This window comes from Cervus elaphus, chromosome X (genome assembly GCF_910594005.1).
Source record: "Cervus elaphus chromosome X, mCerEla1.1, whole genome shotgun sequence".
NCBI classification, from domain to species: domain Eukaryota; kingdom Metazoa; phylum Chordata; class Mammalia; order Artiodactyla; family Cervidae; genus Cervus; species Cervus elaphus.
Genome location: NC_057848.1, coordinates 59,266,262 through 59,291,249, shown reverse-complemented (window position 1 = coordinate 59,291,249; position 24,988 = coordinate 59,266,262). Strand labels below are relative to the sequence as shown.

The 24,988-nt window shown below is 44.1% G+C and overlaps 1 protein-coding gene across 3 annotated transcripts in view; it reads right to left on the bottom strand.

Moving 5' to 3' along the window:
* Positions 1–2,510, bottom strand: part of FHL1 (four and a half LIM domains 1) — a 57,747-nt gene extending 55,237 nt beyond the window's left edge. Inside the window, exon 1 of one of the 3 annotated variants that reach the window (XM_043897255.1) lies at positions 2,372–2,510. The gene's annotated coding sequence lies outside the window, so the exon portion shown is untranslated. Of the gene's footprint in view, positions 1–2,156; positions 2,289–2,348 lie in introns of those variants that run through there. The other 2 variants (XM_043897256.1, XM_043897257.1) reach the window with 2 other exon arrangements.
* Between the last annotated feature and the right edge of the window lie 22,478 nt (positions 2,511–24,988).

Here is a 24,988-nt window from a genome sequence, read left to right as displayed (position 1 = left end):
TCACCACTCCCAGCATTTTATTTGCATGAGAAAATACCAGATTTAAACTGCACATTTAATGTATTAGTTTTAGATCATTGACCAGTGTATAGAATTGGATATCACATTAACATTAGAAATGGTGCAAACAATAGTGTTCATTTAAATGTACTCTCGTCCATCTTTGAGACCAAAACCTCTATTTCCACATAAAACATTTCCAGTTTATCATTTCCAGTACACAAATAAATTATCTTGTTTAAGTGGTCCATTAGTTGGACACATTAAGTTAGCTTCAATTTCCTGGTATCATATAAGGGGAATTTTACCAATTTAAATCGTATACCAGTTTTTTAAACTTTCACTCAAAAATCTAGACTTGGTTGAAAAAAAATGTTTCCGTTCTCCAAAAATTCAATATGGGAATGGTAGCTCAGAATTTCAAAAACCAGATATAGTTACAGAATCTGTATGGTAGTCTTAAGACTATATACTTATTGGTAGGTGGCTTGCACAAATCATGGTATATCTGACCAGTTTCCTGTTGCATAAAGATTATATTTGCTCTTAAAAATGTTAAATAAGCATTTTTAAAGACTAAAGGTAAATACTAGATTGGAACCTTATGTAACCAGAATGGGAAAGCACATATAGCCTCACCACATTAAAGGCCTGAGCCTTTTCAATACGTATTCTTCCTAAACAAATATAAGCATGAGTTTCCAAAAGCAAAGCAACCATCCCAGAAGCCCTTGCTTCCTCAGTGTAAAGAATGGGGAAGATTCTGTTGTGTTCCTGGAGATGAGCTGGGGAGGAAAAGGCTTCGCAAAATTCCAAGGGGCTCATAATTTAAATGTATGCTATCCTGCAAATGTTCACATTTCCAAGGAACAACATAAAATTTACATTAAAACTGTCTTAATCAAGATAACGAAAAAAAAATTATTCCTGCTGCTCTATAAGCTTGCCATAGATTTGATAACCCAGGGAAGAATTACGGGCAATTACAAAATGATGGCTCCAATTAGGAAAACTGGCTCTACTCCAAATTCAAATCAAAGGGGGCTCAGACAATCCCGATGGAATAATTTAAATGAATACAGGGGACTTCCAGCAAAGACGTACGTTTAATTCTATTTCTACGTCTTCTGAAAGCCAAGGAAAATACTACAACGACGTATCTCTCGCACTTCAGGAAATTCAAAAACCAAACCTGGAATCCCCTTAATAAACCTTGTTCTTTTCTTTCCCCAAGGGGTCTCGCTGGTACAGGGTTTGTATTGTAAGGGGCAATCAAAACAAACCTGGGAAACCCGTACAGTCTCAAACGCAGAAAATCATATAGCGCCGAACACAAACCACAAGTCTTCCCTTGCCGATTTCCAAATCTCTACCTAGTCCTGGATGCCTGCGAAGAGGCCGCAAGGAATGGAAGAGAAAAGAGAAACTTCGAAAGCAGAAACCTCTCTCTCAGAGCCTAGAACAGACGGCACCTCGTAGGGATTTCACGCTTTTTGAGACGGAAAGGTCACACCCTGCAGTTTTGAAAATCCACCTCCTAAGACTCAACCCGTGTTACAGAACCTTCCTCCAGCTTCTCTAGGTTTCGCACTGGAGCTGAAATCCCCCTCTCTCCACCCCCATTCGCCCACCCCCCGCCACCCGCTAAGAGAAGAACCAGAGCGGGCCCTCCGCGTCCTCCTCTCTCCCTCTGCACTCCACCCCCACTCCTCGAACCACCCCCCAGCATCTTCGACGAGAAAACCCTGGGAGCCCGTCACCTCTACTCTTTCCCTGGCCCACTCCCGCCCGCCCTCCTCGTTGTGCGAACCGAGGCAGGTTCCCCCTCCCTCCCTCCCGTCCTCCCCATCCTCAAGAAAACCGAGGGGACCCCCACACTTCATCTTTACCCCCTCTCCGTAACCCCAGCTAGCTATCCTCGCTGAGGGAATCGAGAGGTGCCCCCTACCTCACCCCACCCCTACTGCCCTCCATCCCCAGGCAGAAAGCCCAGGGCCCCCGTACCCTCGGTCCCCACGCCCCACCATTCCGCAGAGGAAAATGGGGAGAACCCCCTCCTCCCTCGCGCTCCCTCCACCTCCAGGCGCTCCCGGTCCCCTCCACCCGCCACCCCGGCGACGAGAGCCCGAAAACCGAGGGGAGGCTGAGGCACGCACCAGCGGGAGGGCAGGGGAGGGGACCCCGCGGCCGGCTGGCCCGCAGTCCCCACCCCGGGCCGGGCGGTCGAGGCCCGAGGCCCCAGCTACCCGCCCCGGGGGCCAGCCCGCGAGCAGCGGCTGGGTAGGAGGGCAGCCGCTCCCCCGGGACGCGGGCCCACGGGGGCGGGAGGCACACACGCATGCACTCACACGCGGAGAGAAAGCGGGCTTACTGCCTGGGGATGCTCGCCCGCGCGGCTGTCTCGGCGGCGGCCGCTGCCAGCACCCAGACGGAGGCGCGGCGGCGGCGGCTGCGGACTGAGCCCCCTCGGCCGGGCGTTGGATGTAGGGCGCGGGAGGGGCGCGAGAGGAGGGGCGCGCGGGGGAGGCGGGGAGGGAGGGCGCGCGCGCGCGGGGGCGGGGGCGGGCGCGGCTGGCCGGGGGCGGGGCGGGGCGCGCGCCAGCCGGGGCCCGGCCCGCGGGGCTGCGGTGCGCGGCGCGCGCGCAGGAGCCGGCCCGGCCGGGGGCGGGGCGGGGAGGGGGCGCCACGCACCACGCGCGGCCACGTGCCCCCGCCTCGGGAGCGGCCCGCCGACTGCAAGGCGCGGGCGCGCGGGGAAGGTGGCTACGAGGAGGCGGGGGCGAGCGCTTCCCCGGCGGGCCGGCTCCGGCGTGGGAGGCCGAGGGGAAGGCGGGCGGGGGGCGACCGAGCCCCCCGCCCCCCTCCCTCGCGCCGCAGCCCTCGAGGCCGGCAGGGAGTCACGAGTCACTGCAGGCAGCCGCGGCCGGCGCCTGGGAGGTGGGAGCAACAAAGGGAGTCGAGCGAAGGTGGCGTCACCCGGGGCCCCTGCTAACCTGCTCACCCCCTGCAAAGCGGCCGGGGTCCGGGGCGCACCGTGATTTGGCCCCCGACTGCAGGAGCCCCGTGGTTCTGAGGGACGCCGGAGGACCTACCGGCGACCCTTCCCCTTAGTAATCGGCCGGAGGGAGCGGAAAGGATCCCCAACCATGAGCCCAAAGCCACCATACAGAGGGCTTTACATCATTCGGAAAAGCACCGATGGCAGAGCGGCACGTGGCTACTCATTCATTCACTCAACATTCGTTTTACTGAGCCCTCACCGTGTGCCAAGCACTCTGCCAGGCGCTCAGGGTATGGGGCAAAGTCAAGCAGAACACCCTCCACTTGCCCTGGGAGCTTGCAATCTAGTGGAGAAGGCAGACGATCAAGAAGTGAGAAAATAATCAAATTTGGCATTAGGCCTGTGCAGGGAAAAAAGAGGGTGCAAACTGTGTGGTTAGGAAAGTAGGAGGTGGCATTTAGCCGAGCCCTGAAACTTATAAAATGGCAACTATTGGAAGAGCCAGGAGAAAGCCTTGCAGAAAGAGGAAGCAGACGTATGAAACCCAGGAGGGGCAAATCTTACCTCCTTAAGACTAAAAGGTGGTGGTTGTGATCAGCACCAGAAGAGCTGGGGAGAGCAGCATAAGACTGGATAGGTTGGCAGGGACCAGATCCTGGACTGCATTCTAGTCAATGGACAGGCCGTTTTATTCCAAAATCAATGGAAGGCCAGTGAATGAATGGCTTTACCCCTGGAGCATGACATGACCTGATTTATATTTCTTTTCTGTTCCTTTTTTTCTTTGGGGATAATTGTAGATTCACATGTTTGTAAGAAATAATACAGAGAAATCCCATGTATTTTTTTACTGGGTACTTACCCAGTTTCCCCTTGTATGATGCAAGATCATAAGTACAAAATCATAACCAGAATATTGACATTAGTCTAATCTACCAATCTTATTATTTCCCTGGTTTTATTTGTACTTTGCCATTGTTTAGTCGCTAAGTCGTGTCCAACTCTTTTGCAACCCCATAGACTGCAGCCCACCAGGCTCCTCTGTCCATGGGATTTTTTTCAGGCAGAATACTGGAGTGGGTTTACATTTCCTTCAGGGGATCTTCCTGACCCAGAGATTGAACCCACATCTCCTGCATTGGCAGGCAGATTCTTTACCACTGAGCCACCAGGGAAACCTTATTTGTACTTAATTCTATCCAATTTTATCATGATTTTATCACTTGTAGACTCATGTATCCACCATTACAGTTGGCATACAAAATACTTCCATCATTGCAAGAATCTATCCTGTTGCTCCTGTAGCCTCAGCCACCTCCCCAGTACCACCCCCCTCCCCAGTTCCTTGCCATTGGCAACCATTCATCTGTACTCCATTTCTATAATTTGGTTATGTTAAGAATGTTATGTAAATGAGTCATACAATGTGTAACCTTTGGGGATTGGTTTTTTCACTCAGCTTAATTCCCTTACGAGTCATCCAAGTTGTGCGTGTCTGAAGTTTGCTCTCTTTTATTGTTGAGTGGTATTCCAGGTCCAATTTGTATTTTTAAAAGATCACCTTGACTACCATGTGGAGAAAGGTTCAGAGGAGACTGAGGCTCAAAACAGGAAAACTAGTTAGGATGCTTCCTAATAATCCCTATCAAAGTGGATGGTGGTTTCTATTAGGCTGGTGCCTGTAGAGGGAAGTGGAAGGATTTGATGAAACAGGTTAGGCGAGGAAAATGGAGTTAAAGTAGAGACAGTTGTTTTGAGATGTTTCACTGTAAAGGGGGAACAGAAGTGGAGTGGAATGGGAGGGACGAGTAGGGACAATAGAAGATTCCTTTCTCTCGTTTTCATTTGAGAGATGAGAGCATGTGAAGGGATAATCAGTAGGGAAGGATTGCTGATGGCTTACTAGTGGAGTCAGTCCCTGCCTAGTCCAGAGGAAAAGAGAGCTGGGGCCCTCCATCTGCTGAAAGAGGTTCTCCACTGTAAAGACAGCAGAGGTATATGCTGATCAGCGGCCCGGGGGTGGGGGGGGTCCAGGAAGGGCGGTTATAACTCCTATTTCCCCCCTAATGCACCAACTGGGCACTGGCCTCCCATAGTGGGGAGCATACATCCTTGCAAGATCCCCTTTTCTCCCTCTGGTGTGTAGCTCTTCCCCTTTCCCATTCCAAGCCCTAAACTTTGCTCTTTCTGGATGGTTGGAGAGGCTGTGGCTTCACACTTGCTAGAAAAAGAAGTCAATCTGTCCCACCCTGATCCCAAGAAACTTATGAACAATGAACTCTGTTGCAGGTAACTCTGGGAATAGAGTACTAGCTCCCAGCTTTATTTTGGGGGCTCCAAAATCACTGCAGATAGTGACCACAGCCATGAAATTAAAAGACGCTTGCTCCTTGGAAGAAAAGCTATGACAAACCTAGACAGCATATTAAAAAGCAGAGACATTACTTTGCCAACAAAAGTCCATCTAATCAAAGTTATGGTTTTTCCAGTAGTCATATATGGATGTGATAGTTGGACTATTAAGAAAGCTGAGCACCAAAGAACTGATGCTTTTGAACTGGGGTGTTGGAGAAGACTCCTGAGAGTCCCTTGGACTGCAAGGAGATCAAACCAGTCCATCCTAAAGGAAATCAGTCCTGAATATTCATTGGAAGGACTGATACTGAAGCTGAAGCTTCAATACTTTGGCCACCAGATATGAAGAACTGACTCATTGGAAAAGAACCTGATGCTGGGGGAGATTGAAGGCAGGAGGAGAAGGGGGTGACAGAGGAGGAGATGGCTGGATGGCATCACCAACTCGGAGGACATAAATTTGAGCAAGCTCCGGGAGTTGGTGATGGACAGGGAAGCCTGGCATGCTGCAGTCCATGGGATCACAAAGAGTTGGACAGGACTGAGCGACTGAATGAACTGAACTGAACCCAGCTCCTAAACAGCCCAGAGGCATCCAAGAGGGAGGGCTCTAGGAAGGGCCCTCTCCTAGAGAACCTTCCGGCTGTCTAGCCATTTGGCATTCAATAAGCGTTACTCGTGGTTCATTCCTCACAAGATCCTTTTTTTCTTCCCCACTTTCTTTCTCCATCTTTCCTTCCCCCCTTCCTTCTGCTCCCCACACTCTTTCCTCCCTTCCTCCCTTCTGCAGATGTTTGTGTCCTGCTCCTACTAGGTGCAAGGTCCAGATCTCCCACATTGCCCATGCTTGGTCTACACCCTAGACCAGTCCTATCTGCCTCTTAACACTTCATCTCCTTGGATTTGAACTCAGCTTTTGTGGGTCATGGAAACACATTGTTCCACTTAAAATATGTGGGAGACTGTGTTGCAGAATAAGCAAAACAGATAAAAGGAAAGAGGCTGCCCAAATTGTGAACTTGTGTGCTACATTCTGGTACTGTTTTCAGCATCAAGAAGCAAAAAAGAAATTAAACAGACTAAAATCAGATGGTATGATTTCAGATCTGATCTTTTTCATTTCTGTTTGAGTAATGAAATAGGCCCGAGGACAATGGTCTTAGATTTCGACAGAATTTTTATTGTTGTTGTTTTGGTTTTTTTAAAAAAATTTTTTATTTTTTTCCATTTATTTTTATTAGTTGGAGGCTAATTCCTTTACAATATTGTAGTGGTTTTTGCCATACATTGATATGAATCAGCCATGGATTTACATGTGTTCCCCATCCCGATCCCCCCTCCCACCTCCCTCTCCATTCTGTCCCTCTGGGTCTTCCCAGTGCGCCAGCCCTGAGCACTTGTCTCATGCATCCAACCTGGGCTGGTGATCTGTTTCTCCCTTGATAGTATACTTGTTTCAATGCTGTTCTCTCAGAACATCCCACCCTCGCCTTCTCCCACAGAGTCTAAAAGTCTGTTCTGTACATCTGTGTCTCTTTTTCTGTTTTGCATATAGGGTTATCATTACCATCTTTTTAAATTCCATATATATGCATTAGTATACTGTATTGGTGTTTATCTTTCTGGCTTACTTCACTCTGTATAATGGGCTCCAGTTTCATCCATCTCATTAGAACTGATTCAAATGAATTCTTTTTAATGGCTGGGTAATATTCCATAGTGTATATGTACCACAGCTTTCTTATCCATTCGTCTGCTGATGGGCATCTAGGTTGCTTCCATGTCCTGGCTATTATAAACAGTGCTGCGATGAACATTGGGGTACATGTGTCTCTTTCAGATCTGGTTTCCTCGGTGTGTATGCCCAGAAGTGGTATTGCTGGGTCGTATGGCAGTTCTATTTCCAGTTTTTTAAGGAATCTCCACACTGTTATCCATAGTGGCTGTACTAGTTTGCAGATTTCGACAGAATTTAAAGCACACTGGGAAGGAAATATGAAGCATGTATTAGCGTATGAAGTTATCAACTCCTTTGCCTTGTCTTCAAAAAGTAAGGTCTGACCAATGATTCTGTTATTGAAAGTGTATTACCTACCAGACAGTTTATATGCATCATTTTATTTATTCCTCATTTTATTTACTCTTCAGTTCAGTTCAGTTGCTCAGTCGTGTCTGACTCTTTGCGACCCTGTGGACTGCAGCACACCAGGTTTCCCTGTCCATCACCAACTCCCAGAGCCTACTCAGGTCCATTGAGTCAGTGATGCCATCCAACCATCTCATCCTCTGTCATGCCCTTCTCCTTCTGCCTTCAGTCTTACCCAGCATCAGGGTCTTTTCAAATGAGTCAGTTCTTCGCATCAAGTATTGGAGCTTCACCTTCAACATCAGTCCTTCCAATGAACATCCAGGACTGATTTTGTTTAGGATTGACTGGTTTGATCTCCTTGCAGTCCAAGGCATTCTCAAGAGTCTTCTCCAACACCACAGTTCAAAACATCAATTCTTTGGCACTCAGCTTTCTTTATAGTCCAACTCTCACATCCATACGTGACCACTGGAAAAAGCATAGCTTTGACTAGACAGGGCTTGTTGGCAAAATAATGTCTCTGCTTTTTAATATGCTGTTTAGGTTTGTCATAGCTTTTCTTCCAAGGAGCAAGTGTCTTTTAATTTCATGGCTGCGGTCACCATCTGCAGTGATTTTGGAGCCCAAGAAAATAAAATCTGTCACTGTTTCCATTGTTTTCCAATCTATTTGCCATGAAGTGATGGAACCGGATGCCATGATCTTAGTTTTCTCAATGTTGAGTTTTAAGCCAACTTTTTCACTCTCTTTTTTCACTTTCATCAAGAGGTTCTTTAGTTCCTCTTCACTTTCTACCATAAGGGTGGTATCACCTGCATATCTGAGGCTATTAATATTTCTCCCGGCAATCTTGATTCCAGCGTGTGCTTCATCCAGCCCAGCGTTTCTCATGATGTACTCTGCATATAAGTTAAATAAGCAGGGTGGCAATATACAGCCTTGACGTACTCCTTTCCCAATTTGGAACCAGTCTGTTGTTCCATGTCCAGTTCCAACTGTTGCTTCTTGACCTGCGTACAGATTTCTCAGGAGGCAGGTAAGGTGGTATGGTATTCCCATCTCTTGAAGAATTGTCCACAGTTTGTTGTGATCTACACAAAGGCTTTGGCATGGTCAATAAAGCAGAAGTAGATGTTTTTGTGGCATTCTCTTGCTTGGATCCAATGGATGCTGGCAATTTGATCTCTGGTTCCTTTGCCTTTTCTAAATCCAGCTTGAACATCTGGAAGTTCATGGTTCACATTCTACTGAAGCCTGGCTTGGAGAATTTTGAGCATGACTTTGCTAGTGTATGAGATGAGTGCAATTGTGCAGTAGTTTGAACATTCTTTGCATTGCCCTTCTTTGGGACTGGAATGAAAACTGACCTTTTCAGTCCTGTGGCCACTGCTGTGTTTTCCAAATTTGCTGGCATATAGAGTGCAGCACTTTCACAGCATCATCTTTTAGGATTTGAAATAGCTCAACTGGAATTCCATCACCTCCGCTAACTTTGTTCATAGTGATGCTTCCTAAGGCCCACTTGACTTCACATTTCAGGATGTCTGGCTCTAGGTGAGTGAGCATTGTGGTTATTTGCATCATGAAGATCTTTTTTGTATAGTTCCTCTGTGTATTCTTGCCACCTCTTCTTAATATCTTCTGTTTCTCTTAGGTCCACACCATTTCTGTCTTTTATTGTGCCCATCTTTGCATGAAATTTTCCCTTGGTGTCTCTAATTTTCCTGAAGAGATCTCTAAGTCTTTCCCAATCTACTGTTTGCCTCTATTTCTTTGCATTGATCACTGAGGAAGGCTTTCTTTTCTCTCCTTCCTATTCTTTGGAACTCTGCATTCAGTTGGGTATATCTTTTCTTTTCTCCTTTGCCTTTCTTTTCTCTTCTTTTCTCAGCTATTAGTAAGGCCTTCTCAGACAACCATTTCACCTTTTTGCATTTCTTTTTCTTGGGGATGGTCTTGCTCCCTGTCTCCTGTATAATGTCATGAACCTCCATCCATAGTTCATCAGGCACTCTATCAGATCTAATCCCTTGAATCTATTTGTCACTTCCACTGTATAATCATAGGGGGGTTGATCTAGATCATACCTGAATGGTCTAGTGGTTTTCTCGACTTTCTTCAATTTAAGTCTGATTTGGCAATAAGGAGTTCATGATCTGAGCCACAGTCGGTTCTTGGTCTCATTTTTGCTGACTGTATAGAGCTTCTCCAAAATCTGATTTTGGTATGGACCATCTGATGATGTCCATGTGTAGAGTTTTCGCTTGTGTTGTTGGAAGAGGGTGTTTGCTATGATGAGTGCATTCTCTTGGCAAAACTCTGTTAGCCTTTGCCCTGCTTCATTTTGTACTCCAAGGCCAAATTTGCCTATTCTCTCTTGACTTCCTACTTTTGCATTCCAGTCCCCTATGTGATGAAAAGGACATCTTTTTGGGTGTTAGTTCTAGAAGGTCTTGTAGGTATTCATAGAACCATTCAATTTCAGCTTCTTCAGCATTACTGGTTGGGGCATAACTTGAATTATTGTGATATTGAATGGTTTGCCTTGGGAATGAGTGGAGATCATTCTGTCATTTTTGAGACTGCACCCAAGTACTGCATTTGGGACTCTTTTGTTGACTATGAGGGCTACCCCATTTCTTCTAAGGGATTCTTGCCCACAGTAGTAGATATAATGGTCAGCCAGTCAGTTCAGTCAGTTCAGTCACTCAGTTGTGTCCGACTCTGCGGCCCCATGAATCACAGCATGCCAGGCCTCCCTGTCCACCACCAACTCCCGGAGCTTACTCAAACTCACGTCCATCGAGTCGGTGATGCCATCCAACCATCTCACCCTCTGTCGTCCCCTTCTTCTCCTGCCCTCAATCCTTTCCAGCATCAGGGTTTTTTCCAATGAGTCAATTCTTCGCATGAGGTGGCCAAAGTATTGAAGTTTCAGCTTCAGCATCAGTCCTTCCAGTGAACACCCAGGACTGATCTCCTTTAGGATGGACTGGTTGGATCTCCTCGCAGTCCAAGGGGCTCTCAAGAGTCTTCTCCAACACCACAGTTCAAAAGCATCAATTCTTTGGTGCTCAGCTTTCTTCACAGTCCAACTCTCACATCCATACATGACTACTGGAAAAACCATAGCCTTGACTAGACGGACCTTTGTTGGCAAAGTAATATCTCTGCTTTTTAATATTCTATCTAGGTTGGTCATAACTTTCCTTCCAAGGAGTAAGCGTCTTTTAATTTCATGGCTGCAATCACCATCTGCAGTGATTTTGGAGCCCAAGAAAATAAAGTCTGACACTGCTTCCATGGTTTCCCCATCTATTTCCCGTAAAGTGATGGGACCAGATGCCATGATCTTAGTTTTCTGAATGGTGAGCTTTAAGCCAACTTTTTCACTCTCCTCTTTCACTTTTATCAAGAGGCTTTTTAGTTCTTCTTCACTTTCTGCCATAAGGGTGGTGTCATCTGCATATCTGAGGTTATTGATATTTCTCCTGGCAATCTTGATTCCAGCTTGTGCTTCTTCCAGCCCAGCGTTTCTCATGATGTACTCTGCATATAAGTTAAATAAGCAGGGTGACAATATACAGCCTTGATGTACTCCTTTTCCTATTTGGAATCATTTTTTTGGTCCATGTCCAGTTCTAACTGTTGCTTCCTGACCTGCATATAGGTTTCTCAAGAGGTGAGTCAGGTGGTCTGGTATTCCCATCTCTTTCAGAATTTTCCAGTTTATTGTGATCCACACAGTATCTGAGTTAAATTCACCCATTCTAGTCCATTTTGGTTTACTGATTCCTAAAATGTTGATGTTCACTCTTGCTGTCTCCTGTTTGACCACTTCTAATTTACCGTGATTCATGGACCTAACATTCCAGGTTCCTATGCAATATTGCTCTTTACAGCATTGGACTTTACTTCCGTCACCAGTCATATCCACAACTGGGTGTTGTTTTCGCTTTGGCTTAGCCTCTTCATTCTTTCTGGATTTATTTCTCCACTTTTCTCCAGTAGCATTTTGGGCACCTACCAACCTGGGGAGTTCATCTTTCAGTATCCTATCTTTTTGCCTTTTCATACTGTTCATGGGGTTCTCAAGGCAAGAATACTGAAGTGGCTTGCCATTCCCTTCTCCAGCAGACCATGTTTTGTCAGAACTCTCTACAATGACCCGTCCATCTTGGGTGGCCATACATGGCATGGCTAATAGTTTCATTGAGTTAGACAAGGCTGTGGTCCATGTGGTCAGTTTGATTAGTTTTCTGTGGTTGTGGTTTTCATTCTGTCTGCCCTCTGATGGAGAAGGATAAGAGGCTTATGGAAGCTTCCTGGTGGGGGAGACTGACTGAGGGAGGAAACTGGATCTTGTTCTGATGGGCAGGGCCATGCTCTGTAAATCTTTAATCCAGTTTTCTGTTGAAGGGCAGGGCTGTGTTCCCTTCCTGTTGTTTGAAAAAAGTGAAAGTGAAGTTGCTCAGTTGTGTCGGACTCTTTTCAATCCTGTGGACTGTATCCCACCAGGCTCCTCCATCCATGGGATTTCCCAGGCAAGAATACTGGAGTGGGTTGCCATTTCCTTCTCCAGGGGATCTTCCTGACCCAGGGATCGAACCTGGGTCTCCCACATTGCAGGCAGGCACTTTAACCTCTGAGCCACCAGGAAAGCCCTGAGACCAAACTATGGAGGTAATGAAGATAATGGCGACCTCCTTCAAAAGGTCCTGTGCTCACACTGCCACACTCAGTGCACACAACCCTGTAGCAGGCCACCGCTGACCCACACCTCCACTGGAGACTCCTGGACATTCACAGGCAAGACTGAGCCAGACCTGTGTTTGAGTCTCCTGCGGAGGTATGGGTCAGCAGTGGTCTGCTGCAGGGGCAGGGGCTCTGGGTGAAGCTACCTGGGTCACACAGCCTGTGGCTTAAGCCCTCTTGGAGGAGGTTGCCATTAACCCCACCATAGAGCCACCAAGTAGATGACCCACAAAGTGCAGAACAATTATACCAAAGAAATTCTTGCACTGTTAAGAAACTTCTAGGACCCACGACAGATTTCCCAGCCTGGGGTTGTAGCAAAGGGACTGAGAACCCCTAGAGAATTTGACATTGGAGGCCAGTGGGATTTGATTACAGAACTTCCACAGGACTGGGAAAACAGACTCTTGGAGGGCACAAACAAAACTTTGTGGGCACCAGGACCCAGAGAAAGGAGCATTGACCCTGCTCTTCATGTTAAATAATATTATCTCCACTGTACAGGTGAGAAAATGGAGGCTCACAGACGTCAAACAACTTTGTAGCCAGGATTTAATACCAAGTATCATGGCTCCAGCAGAGAAGACAATGGCAACCCACTTCAGTACTCTTGCCTGGGAAATCCCATGGACAGAGGAGCCTGGTAGGCTACAGTCCACGGGTTCGCAAAGAGTCGGACACAACTGAGCAACTTCACTTTCACTTTTCACTTTCATGCACTGGAGAAGGAAATGGCAACCCACTCCAGAGAGCCTGGTGGGCTGCTGTCTATGGGGTCACACAGAGTCAGACACGACTGACGTGACTTAGCAGCAGCAGCATGGCTCCAGAGCCCACAGTCCAAACCAGTATACTGTACTTCCAAAATGATGAAAGAAGAGAGTTAAGCACTTTTTACTATGGTCATCCGAAGTGGCTGCTTCTTTCTGGTAAATGATTCTTTTTACAAAGTGATGCTGAGTCCTTCATCTTCATGACTTCTCTTGGCAATGGAACCCACATAGTTCAAGTGTCACCTTCCACAAGGGGCCTCAAACCTACTGACCATTGCTCATCATGTATAGTCGCAATGACGGAGCCCAGCCTAACTCCCACTGAGCACAGCTACCTCTCCAGCCAGCCTTACCTCCTGTTTCTCCCCTCTCAGACCCTAGGAGCCATCAGCCTGGGGCCTAGGAGGTTTTGAAACATACCTTGTTCATCCCTTTTGGAAACCTTTGTCATTTCTGCCTAGAACACAGTTTTCCTGACTTCCTGCACATCTCTACATTTCACAGGTATCCCGCTGATGCCTGCCCCCACCCTGACCTATTTCTCTTCCCGTATCCCTTGTCTTTGTTAATGGACTGCTACCACTGCCCAGGTGCCCAAGGTAAACTTCCATTTCCTTCTACTCCTTTTTTCACATACACTAGGTCACCAAGCCCTGTAAATTCTACTAGTGAAACAGTCAAACCTTACCTCCTCTTGCAATTAAGCCCTGACCAAGTCAGTCAGAATTAGTTTCTTCTATGGCAATTGGTTTATACTGTGAGTACAGCAGGTAATTGTTTACACACCTGCTGATTTCAAGGATCTTCTTCTGCCCCACCAGATCATAGGCTTCTTGAAGGCAGGCAATGTGTCTTTCCTGATTATACCTCTAGTTACTTGGAACATGGTAGGCATTCAATGAACATTTCTTTTAAAATATTTCATTATAAAAATAAACATATACAAAATAGAACACAATTTTATGAAACAGTATAATGAATTTACATATACCCAACTTCCACCTTCATCAATGATCAACACCAATTTTATTTCATTTACATTGCTCTATCCATTTCCTACATGTACACACACACACTGGCCTTTTTTAAAGCAAATGCAACACATCATATCCCACCTAGAAATGTTTCAGTATACATTGTTAAAAGATAAAGATTTTCCTTTTTAAAACATAAATACATGAGGGGAAAAAACATAAATGCAATATCACTGTTACATCTCAAAGCAATTAACTAAAATCCGTTAATATCAACAAGTACCCAGTTGAGATGGCTGGATGGCATCACCGACTCGATGGGCATGAGTTTGAATAAACTCTGGGAGTTGGTGATAGACAGGGAGGCCTGGTATGCTGAGATTCATGGGGTCGCAAAGAGTCGGACATGACTGATCGACTGAATTGAACTGACCCAGTCAGCTTTCAGAATTCCCCCAGATGTTTCCCAAATGTTTTTCACAGTTTATTCCAATCAGGATATTTTCAAGGCTCCTTTATTATATTTGGTTGATATGTTTCTAGTTAATGGTTCTTGGATAAATGGATGGATCCTTCATACCTTCTCTCACCAATGTCTCCCCTAGTCCAGATTGCATCCATTTTACAAAGACTCATCTGTCTGCTGCAAGAATCTGTTCAGGCTCCTCTGAACATCCGGCCCTTCCCTACCGTTCCCTATCCTTCTCTACCTTTCCCTATCCTTCCCAGCCCTTCCCTACTGTTCCCTATCCTTCCCTAGCATTCCCTATCCTTCCCGGCCCTTCCCTACTGTTCCCTATCCTTCCTGACCCTTCCCTACCATTCCCTATCCTTCCCTACCATTCCCTATCCTTCCCAGCCCTTCCCTACTGTTCCCTATCCTTCCTGACCCTTCCCTATTGTTTCCTATCCTTCCTGACCCTTCCCTACCGTTCCCTATCGTTCCCTAGCATTCCCTATCCTTCCCGGCCCTTCCCTACTGTTCCCTATCCTTCCTGACCCTTCCCTACCGTTCCCTATCCTTCCCTACCATTCCCTGTCCTTCTCAGCCCTTCCCTATTGTTCCCTATCCTTCCCGGCCCTTCCCTACTGTTCCCTATCCTTCCTGGCCCTTCCCTACCATTCCCTATCCTTCCTTACCTTTCCCTATCCTTCCCGGCCCTTCCCTATCTTTCCCTATCCTTCCCATCCCTTTCCTTCTCTTCCCTTCCTTTTTGAATCTCTGGAAAACTCCTTTCTCCCCACTCCCCATTTCCCCTCTCTTCCTCTCCCCTCTTCCCCTTTCCTCTCTCCTCCTCTCCCCCCTCTCTCTCCCCTCTGCTCTCCTCTCTCCTCTCTCCTCTCACCCCAATCCTCTCTCCTTTCTCTCCTCTCCTCTCTCCCTTCCCTTCCTATTTTCAACCTCCTAACATGAATCTCTGGAAAACCCTCTGTCCTCACCTCTCTTCCCTCTCCTCTCTCTCCTCTCCCACCTCTCTCTCCTCTGCTCTCCTCTCTCCTGTCTCCTCTCTTCCCTTCCCATTTTCAACCTCCTAACATGAATCTCTGGAGAACTCCTCTCTCGCCTCTTCCCCTTTTCCTTCTCCCCCTCTCTCCTCTTCTCTCCCCTCTCTCTCTCCTCTCTCCCCTCTCCCTTCCCTTCCCATTTTCAATGTCCTAACTTGAATCACTGGAGAACTCCTCTCTCCTTCTCCCCCTCTCCCCGTGTCCCTTCTCCCCTCTCTCTTTGCTCTCTCCCCTCTTCTCTTACTCTCCCCTCTCTTTCTCCTCTCACCTCTCCCCCCTCTCTCTCCTCTCCCTTCTCCCCTATCTCTCTCCTCTCTCCTTCTGTCTGCTCTCTCCCCCCACTCTCCTCTCTCGCTCTCCTTCCATTCCCATTTTCAACCTCCTAACCCGAATCTCTGGAGAACTCCTCTCTTCTCTCTCCCCTCTCCCCTCTATCCTCTCCCCTCTCTCTCTCCTCTCTCCCCTCTCCTCTCTCCTCTAGCTCGCCTCTCTCCCCTCCCCTTCCCATTTTCAACCTCCTAAAATTAATCTCTGGAGAACTCTGAATCTCCCACAGGTGGGTTCTCTTCCCTTAGCATGCCCATCCTGACATCTCTGGAATCTCATGACAACTCCTGACATCTCTTCGCATATCCGCAATGACATTCATAACCTAATCTCACTTAATTTCCTTCTTCTGGTTTCCACATTTGCAAAATGGGACTGACATTATCTAAAACACAGGCTTATTATGAGGATAAAATTAAATTACATACTACATGTAAAGCAGAGCACAATGTCAGACATACAGGTGGCAAATATTCAGCAAATATTAGATTCCTTCCCCACCTTTCCACCTTGACATGCCCATTTTTACAAGCACAATGGATAAATCTCTCTTTACAGTTTAAAAATCATGTTAGGAAAAAGTTATAGACTTGCTCAAGATCACACATGAAATCAATAAAGGTGAGCTGAAAATCTAATTCAGGACATTTCCCTGTGTGTTTTTTTTAAACTTTCAGACATTTTATATAAGAAAAGTACAAAGGACTAAACAACGTTCCTGCCACTCAGAATGAACAGCTGTTAACACTTTGGCTCAGATGTTAAAGAGTCTGCCTGTAATGCAGGAGACCTGGGTTCGATCCCTGGTTTCGGAAGACCCCCTGGAGAGGGAAATGGCGACCCACTCCAGTATTCTTGCCTGGAGAATCCCATGGACGGAGGAGCCTGGTGGGCTACAGTCCACAGGGTTGCAAAGAGTCGGACATGACTGAGCGACTTCACTCACTTCACTTTTGAACACTTTATATTTACTTTAAGTCTCTCTTTTGGGAAATAGGATAATTAAATGGTGCAGATTAATATTTAATACTTGCCAGTGCCTTCACTTCTATCCTCTTTTCTCTCCCAAGTCAACCACTCTTATGAGTTGGTTTTGTTTTATGATTTTAAGTTTGATGTACAGCACTGGTACCATGAGTATATATCATTTTACTACTTATTTTTGTTTATCTGTTTGACTCAACAGTATATATCATTTTACAACTTATTTTTATTTATCTGTTTGATTCAACATCATGACTTTATTCCTCTCCTTCTCTCCCTGCCACCATCATTTTAGAAGTCATATGTTCTATTTAGATGATTTAACCCAATGGAATGAGTGTGCCTATTCTTCTCCCAAACAAGTTCTCCCACCCCGTCCCCAACACGTGTGTTTTTGTTGTCTATGATTTTAGTTCCAAGCTTTGTTTTGTATGTTTTTGTAGAACATCTTGACTTCATACATTTATATATTGCAGCATGTTACTTTGATACATTTATATGATATGACTGTCAGTATAGCCTTAACTAACACCTGTTTGTGTTTTTAACTGTGGTACACCTAACATAAAATTCACCCCTTTAAAGTGCATAATTCATAGGTTTTTGGCACATTCACAGTTGCAACCATCACCACTATCTAATTAATGCCAGCACGTTTTCATGACTCCAAAATAAACTCCATTAGCAGTCACTCCCCTAGTCATTTCCCATCCCCACTCCCAGCTCCTTGCGACTCCATGCATTTGCCTATTCTGGATGTTGCATTATAGAGGAAATTATACAACATGTGGTCTTTTGTGTCTGGCCTCTTTCACTTAGCACAGTGTTTTCAAGGTTCAGCCTTTATAGGGTTGAATAACAGGCTATTGCATGGGTATTTGGTTTGTCCATTCCATTTTGTTTATCCATTCATCAGCTGAAGGACATTTGAGTTGTTTCTACTTTTTAGCTATTATGAATAAAACTGCTACAAATATTTGTGTACAAGTTTTTGTATGGACATATGTTTTCAGTTCTCTTGTATATAGACCTAGGAGTGGAATTACTGGATCAAGTGGTGACTATATTTAAACTCTTGGGGAACTGCCAAACTGGTTTTCAAAGTGGCTGCACCATTTTACAATTCCACCAGTAATATATGAAGGTTCCAATTCTTCCACATTCTCACCAGCACTTGTTGTTTCCTGTCTTTTTTTAGTGTAGCCGTGCTGGTGTGTGTGAAGTGGTATCTCATTGTGGTTTTGATTTGCATTTCTCTGATGACTAAGGATGTTTGTCAATCTCTGCAAAAAAAAAAAAACAGGTGGACTTTTCATAGACATTGTATTGAATTTGTAGATCATTTTGGGAAGTATTGTCACCTTCACAAATTGTCTTCTAATCCATCAACATGGGATGTCTTTCCATTTATTTAGGCCTACTTTAAATAGCATTTTATAGTTTTCAGAGTACAGATTTTACATACTTTTCCATTAAATTTATCACTGAGTATTTAATCCTTTTGATGTTATAAACAGAATTGTTTTCTTAGCTTCACTATTGGACCGTTAAATTGCTACTGTACCGAATTGCAATTGATTTTTATCTATTGATAGACTAACTTGCAACTTTCTTGAACTGGTTTATTAGTTCTAAGAAGTCTATTTGTGGGCTCTGTAGGCTTGCTCTTTCATATATTAATATAAGAACATGCTATCTGTGAGTAGTGATAGATTTTTTCTTTCTTTCTAATTTCGATGTCTTTTTATTTTTCTAAGCATGATTACACTGGCTAGAACCTCTGGTACAACATAGAGTAGAATTGATAAGAATGGACATTCTTGGGACTTCCCGGATGATCCTGTGGCTAAGACTCCATGCGCCCAATGCAGGGATCCTGGGTTCCATCCCTGGTGGGAACTAGATCCCATGTGCTGTAGCTAAGAGTTCCCATGGGAACTAGATCCCACATGCTGCAACTAAGGCCTGGCACCACCAAATAAATAAATATTTTTAAAAGAAAGAAAAACACTTAAAAAAAAAGATTGGACATTCTTGTCCTGTACATGATCTCAGAGGGAAAGCTTTCAGGTTTTCACCATTAAATATTACATTAGTGGTGGATTTTTTTGTAGAGGAACTTCCTCTGTCTTGCTAGTTTCTTAAGTGTTTTTATCGTGAAGGGATGTTGAATTTTGCCAAGTGCTTTTTCTGAGTGTACTGAGATTATCACATGTCTTTTTGGATTGTCTTTCTGATGTTAAATCAACCTTGCATTCCTAGGATAAATCCCACTTGGTCAGGTGTATAATACATTCATGTGCTTCTGACTTTAGTTGGCTAATATTTTGTTGAGGCTTTTTGCATCTATATTCATCAGAGATATTGGTGTATAGTTTTCCTTCTCATGTTGTCTTCATTTGGCTTTGGTATCTGGATGATACTCGCCTCATGAAATGAATCAAGGAGGGTTTCCTCCTCTTCTACTTTTTAAAAGAGTTTGTGAAGAATTGGTATTAATTCTTTTTTCAATATTTGCTAAAATTCACCAGTGAAGACATCTGGTCCTGGACTTTTCTTTGTGTGAAATTTTGAAATTACTAATTCAGTCTCTTTACTTACTAAAGCTCTATTCAAATTTCCAATTTTTTAAGTTGATTTCAGTAGTTTGTGTCTACCTAGGAATTTTTCTTTCATCTAGGTTAATTTGTTGGCAAATATTTGTTCATAGTGTTCACTTACAATCCTTTTAATTTCTGTAAGGTCAGTAGTAACTTCATTTCCCATTTTCATAATTTGAATATTTTTTTCCCTTGGACATTCTAGTTAAAGGCTTTCAATTTTTTAAAAAAATAGCTTTGAATTTAAAAAATTTATTTATTTTTGGCTGCACTAGGTCTTCATTGCTGTGCATGGGCTTTCTCTAGTTGTGGCAAGCAGGGGCTACTCTTCGTTGCAGTGTGTGGGCCTTTCATGGCATTTCAGTGCTTCTCTTGTTGCTGAGCATGGGCTCTAGGCACCCAGGCTTCAGCAGTTGCAACACGAGGGCTTAGTAGTTGCGGCTTGTGGGCTCTAGAGGGTAGGCTCAGTAGTTGTGGCACAGGGGCTTAGTTGCCCTGCGGCATGTGGAATCTTCCCAAACCAGGGATTGAACCCGTGTCCCCTGGGTTGGGAGGCAGATTCTAATCCACTGCGTCAGCAGGGAAGTCCTAAAGGCTTTCAATTTTGCTGATACTTTAAAAGAAATATCTTTGTTTTGCTCTATTGTTTTTCTATTCTCTATTCAATTGATTTCTTCTTTTTTAATTGATTTATTGCATATTCTGATTTCAAAATCTATTATTACAATTTTATATATGCTAATTTCTCTTTTTATCATTGGAGAGTTTGTGGGGTTTTTGTTTGTACTTTTTTTCTCATCTTTTTATTTTAAAATATTTCAAACCTTTAGAAAAGTTGCAAGAAAAGTATAATGAAAATCCATGTATACTTCACCTAGATTCACCAACTGTTAATTTTTCACATTTGCTTTATGTGTGTGTGGACATCTATATCCACCTAGCTATGTGTCTATCTCTGTATGTGTATAGACAGGTAGGTAAGTATTTATCTGTATTATCTGGTAGCTGTGGCTACATGTGACATGACACTTCACTCATAAATACTTCAACATGCATTTTCTAAAAATTAGAGCATATGTCTACATAACCACATGGACTTCCTACGTGGCTCAGTGTAAAGAATCCACCTACCAATGGAAGAGATGGAGGAGATGTGGGTTTGATCCCTGGGCCAGGAAGAGCCCCTGGAGAAGGAAATGGCAACCCACTCCATTATTCTTGCCTGGCACATCCCATGGACAGAGGAGCCTGATGGGCTATAGTTCATGGGGTCGCAAACTGTCAGACATCAATGAGCACACACACATCCTCCTACATAACCACAGTACAATTTTTACACTTGGTTCCAGTGGTTTCTACCAGACTTTCCCACTGTAAGGGTTCCTTTTCCCTCTTCTGTGAAGTGATATTTTGGATGTCCTTTCCCTTCCCTGCTTTGCTTTCTGCCATTAAAGTGGTATCATCTACATATCTGAGGTTGTTGATATTTCTCCTGGCAATCTTGATGCCAGCTTGTGCTTCATCCAGCCTGGCATTTTGCATGATGTACTCTGCATATAAGTTAAATAAGCAGGGTGACAAAATACAGCCTTGACATACTCCTTTCCCAATTTTAAACCAGTTCATTGATACTGAAAAAAGTTACAAAAAGGTGGGAGGATAAGGGAAACCTTTTATTTATATGAGAATTCCAACCAATAAATGTAGAAGAAATGACAGAAAGTCATTATATAACCACCACACTAACAACTGATTCAGGCACACGTGATTTTTACGTATTGATAGACTAACTTGCAACTTTCTTGAACTCATTTATTCGTTCTGATAGGTCTGTTTGTGGGCTCTGTAGGCTCATTCTTTCATATATCAATATAACATCATGTTATCTGTGAGTAGTGATGGGCTTTTTTCTTTCTTTCCAATCTGGATGATACTTTTAGCATCCATTGCAAAGAGGAACTAAAGAGCTTCTTGGTGAAGGTGAAAGAGGAGAGTGAAAAAGCTGGCTTAAAATTCAACATTCAAAAAACTAAGATCATGGCATCTGGTCCCATCACTTCATGGCAAATAGATGAGGAAAAAATGAGAACAGTGACAGACTTTATTTTCTTGAACTCCAAAATCACTGTGGATGGTGACTGCAGCCATGAAATTAAAAGAAAGTTGCTCCTTGGAAGAAAAGCTATGACAAACTTAGATAGCATATTAAAAAGCAGAGATATTACTTTGCTGACAAAGGTTCATCTAGTCAAAGCTATTATTTTTCCAGTAGTCATGTACAGATGTGAGAGTTGGACCATAAAGAAGGCTGAGCGCTGAAGAACTGATGCTTTCGAATTGTGCTTGAGAAGACTCTTGAGAGCCCCTTGGACAGCAAAGAGATTGAACCAGTCAGTCCTAAAGGAAATCAACCCTGATTATTCATCGGAAGGACTGATGCTGAAGCTGAAGTTCCAATACTTTGGCCACCTGATGCGAAGAGCCGACTCTCTGAAAAAGACTGGTTTCAAAAGATTGAAGGCAGGAGAAGAAGGTGGCGACAGAGGATGAGATGGTTGGATGGCATCACCGAGTCAATGAACGTGAGTTTTAGCAAACTCTGGCAGATAGTGAAGGACAGGGAAGCCTGGTGTGCTGCAGTCCATGGGGTCACAGAGAGTTGGACACAACTTAGTGACTCAACAACCACTGAGCAAATGGATTCTTAGGCTGTTTATTATTATTCAGTGTGTTATAATTCATTCCTGCTTTTATTCATTTTACTGCTCACATTATCGCAAATTTGGTTAACGGGAGCCTCTTCTAGCTGGCTCATGTGTCTTTATTTATTTATTTATTTTTACAAAAGTTTATCAAATTTGGTGTGTTTCCTCAACTTCTCACATAACAAGATGTTCCAGATGCACTTTGTTCTTTCCTTGCCCTGGACGTGGAATGAGCCCCTTCTCCAAGGAGATCTAGTTCCTTTCGGTGAAGAGCAGCACGGTAGACATGGAGATGTACCATCCAGATCACCCTGTAAGAAAGGATTTAATGCCCTGCTGTGGGGAATGCTGTCATTGGGCCACTTCCAGCTGTTGGCTCCTTCATGGTCTGCCTCAGCTTCAACACCACTTCAGCTATATGCACACGCTTCCTGGGGCAGCCCATATCCCAGGACCTTTTGTGTAGATGGGAGTCTTAGCTTAATGGTAAATTATTTTAAAGAATTTACTTGTGATGAGGAATTCTGCCTTCCAGGCAGGCCTCTTACTTTATGCTGCCACTCTCCCAGCATTTCTCCTCTGATGAATGTGTACTTAAGCTGTGCATGACATTTTTCCTGATTACTGTGTTTCACATCTTTTTATCCTCCCCTGGAAATGCTAAAATTAGATGCATTTTCAGTCTCTGGTTCAATGCTGAGACAAAAGGCCTCCTCTGCTCTTTGATATTTAACAGGCTGATGTGCTGACTAATTCTGCAGCAGCTTTCTCTATTAGTTCAGTTGCTAAATATAGCAGTGGACATGGTTGGTATCTGATAGAAGAAGTTAATTAAACATTACTTTTCATCCATTAATTTTTCAGTTGTTCACTGTTTAAGAGCAAATAGTATCATTGGGGAAAAAGGAATTCAAAACAAAAGCACATACATATTCAGAATATTTACATGTAATCGTCAACCATTTTTCTGTTACTTGAGAACTGAAAGCTACTGATAACTGTAACACCTTTTTTTTTTCTCCCCAAAATACAGTCACACACAAAAGAGCCTAGCATTCTCTTTTTAGCATTATGAGCTGAGGAAGGCTAGAGAGACCCGGTGAGGAAGAGTCAGCTTAGGCTTGGGAGATTTGTTCTGTTTGGGGTTAAATCATGTCAACATAATTATTTTCTTAGTCCGGATCACCACATGCAGACTTCTACCATATATGCTTATGGTACGAATACACATTGCTTTCTTAGCCTGGGTTAAGATCGAGCTTAGACTTGGCTAACTATTAACAGCAGTTGAATTCTGAAGAGCTACATGATTTATGTTGTTTATTGATTAATGGGTTTGGCAAAATTGAACAAAAATGGAAGCAAGTGAATTCTTGACTTGTTTTCTAGACTGGAATGATTTAGGAGTGAGAGCCATTCTTGGTGGAGTTAGGTCTATATTTGGGAATTTGGTAAGAGGTACTTCTCTACAAAGCTCACAATGAAGTCAGCCATGAAGTAGAAGACGGTGGCTGAAATTACCATCACTTTAAGGAGTCACTTTTTCTTATCTGCTCCATCCCCCAATTTCTTACCTTGGACACCACATTGTTAGCTGCTGCCAATTCAATACAAATGTAAACTCCCTTAGTTCTACATGATTTTTTAAAACAAGGCAGGAATAAAGAAAGAAAAATATTTCATGCTTGTTGACTATTCTGTGCCTGACATTTTAAAAAGAGCTTGACTTGTACAGTCTCACTGGATCTTTTTTTTACAAGAGGAGAAAAACAAATTTAATTATTTACATCCAGGAGCCCCATAAAAATATGAAACTCAAAGGCTAGTTGGGCTATTGGGGCTTATATACCAACCTAGAAACTCTACAAAAGAGGTACTATATTATCCAATTTAATATATAAGAAACCTACAGCTTCAAAGAGGTTAAGAAACTTACCAAGTGTTGCATAGTCAAGACGGGTGTCCGGTATTCAACCCCAGGCACTCTGACTCCACTATGCTTGCATACATTGACTTCTTTTCATATATGTGCTCTTCACCATTGCATATAATTTTTAAAAGAGATATTGGATCATGATTTACCATTGACTTAGATAATTGTTTGGGGGGAATTTTTGGTCATGATCAGCAAAATTCCCTTTTCCCTGTCATTTTTAATAAACCAATGAATGCAAGAATTCAGAACTCTGAGACTGCAGCCAGGCATTCTCAGTGGAACCCTTTCAGTTTTTAACTCAAGATATAGTTTAGTACTCAACAGATAGGACCAGCTCTGGTTCCGCTGATCTCTATTGGGAGTTTTCTGTCTTTTTAAAGAAAGTTTGTTTATTTTTGGCTGTGGTGGGTCTTCATTGCTTCATGCAGTTTTCTCTAGTTGTGATGATTGAGGGCTACTCTCTAGTTGTGGTGCATGGGCTTCTCATTACCATGGCTTCTTTTGTTACGGAGCATGGGCTCTAGGTTCATGGGCTTCAGCAGCATGTGGGTTCAGTAGTTGCAGCTTGGGGTCTTAGTTGCCCTGTGGCATGTGGGATCTTCTCAGACCAGGAATCGATTCTGTATCCCAGGCAGTAAAAGGCAGATTCTTAACCACTGGATCACCAGGGAGGTCCAGGAATTTTCTGTCTTCATTTCTGAACTATGTCATAGGTCTGAGCAGATTCCAGAAGTCAACCTCCCGCCTACCAATACACACACCAAATGCCACCCACAGTCCCCCGAGGGCCAGACAACAAGAGGCTTGTCCGCAACCAGACACTGCAGCCCCACGTGGTCACTTCTTCTCCTCTTGGAAGAGGCCTATTTCTATCTTTTATACCCAAGATGATGGACACAGATGACATTCAATTACAACGTCTCCTTCTTCATTTGAGGGGCCAAGTTGCAGGTTTGCTCACTTCTCTATAGAAGTATTACAGA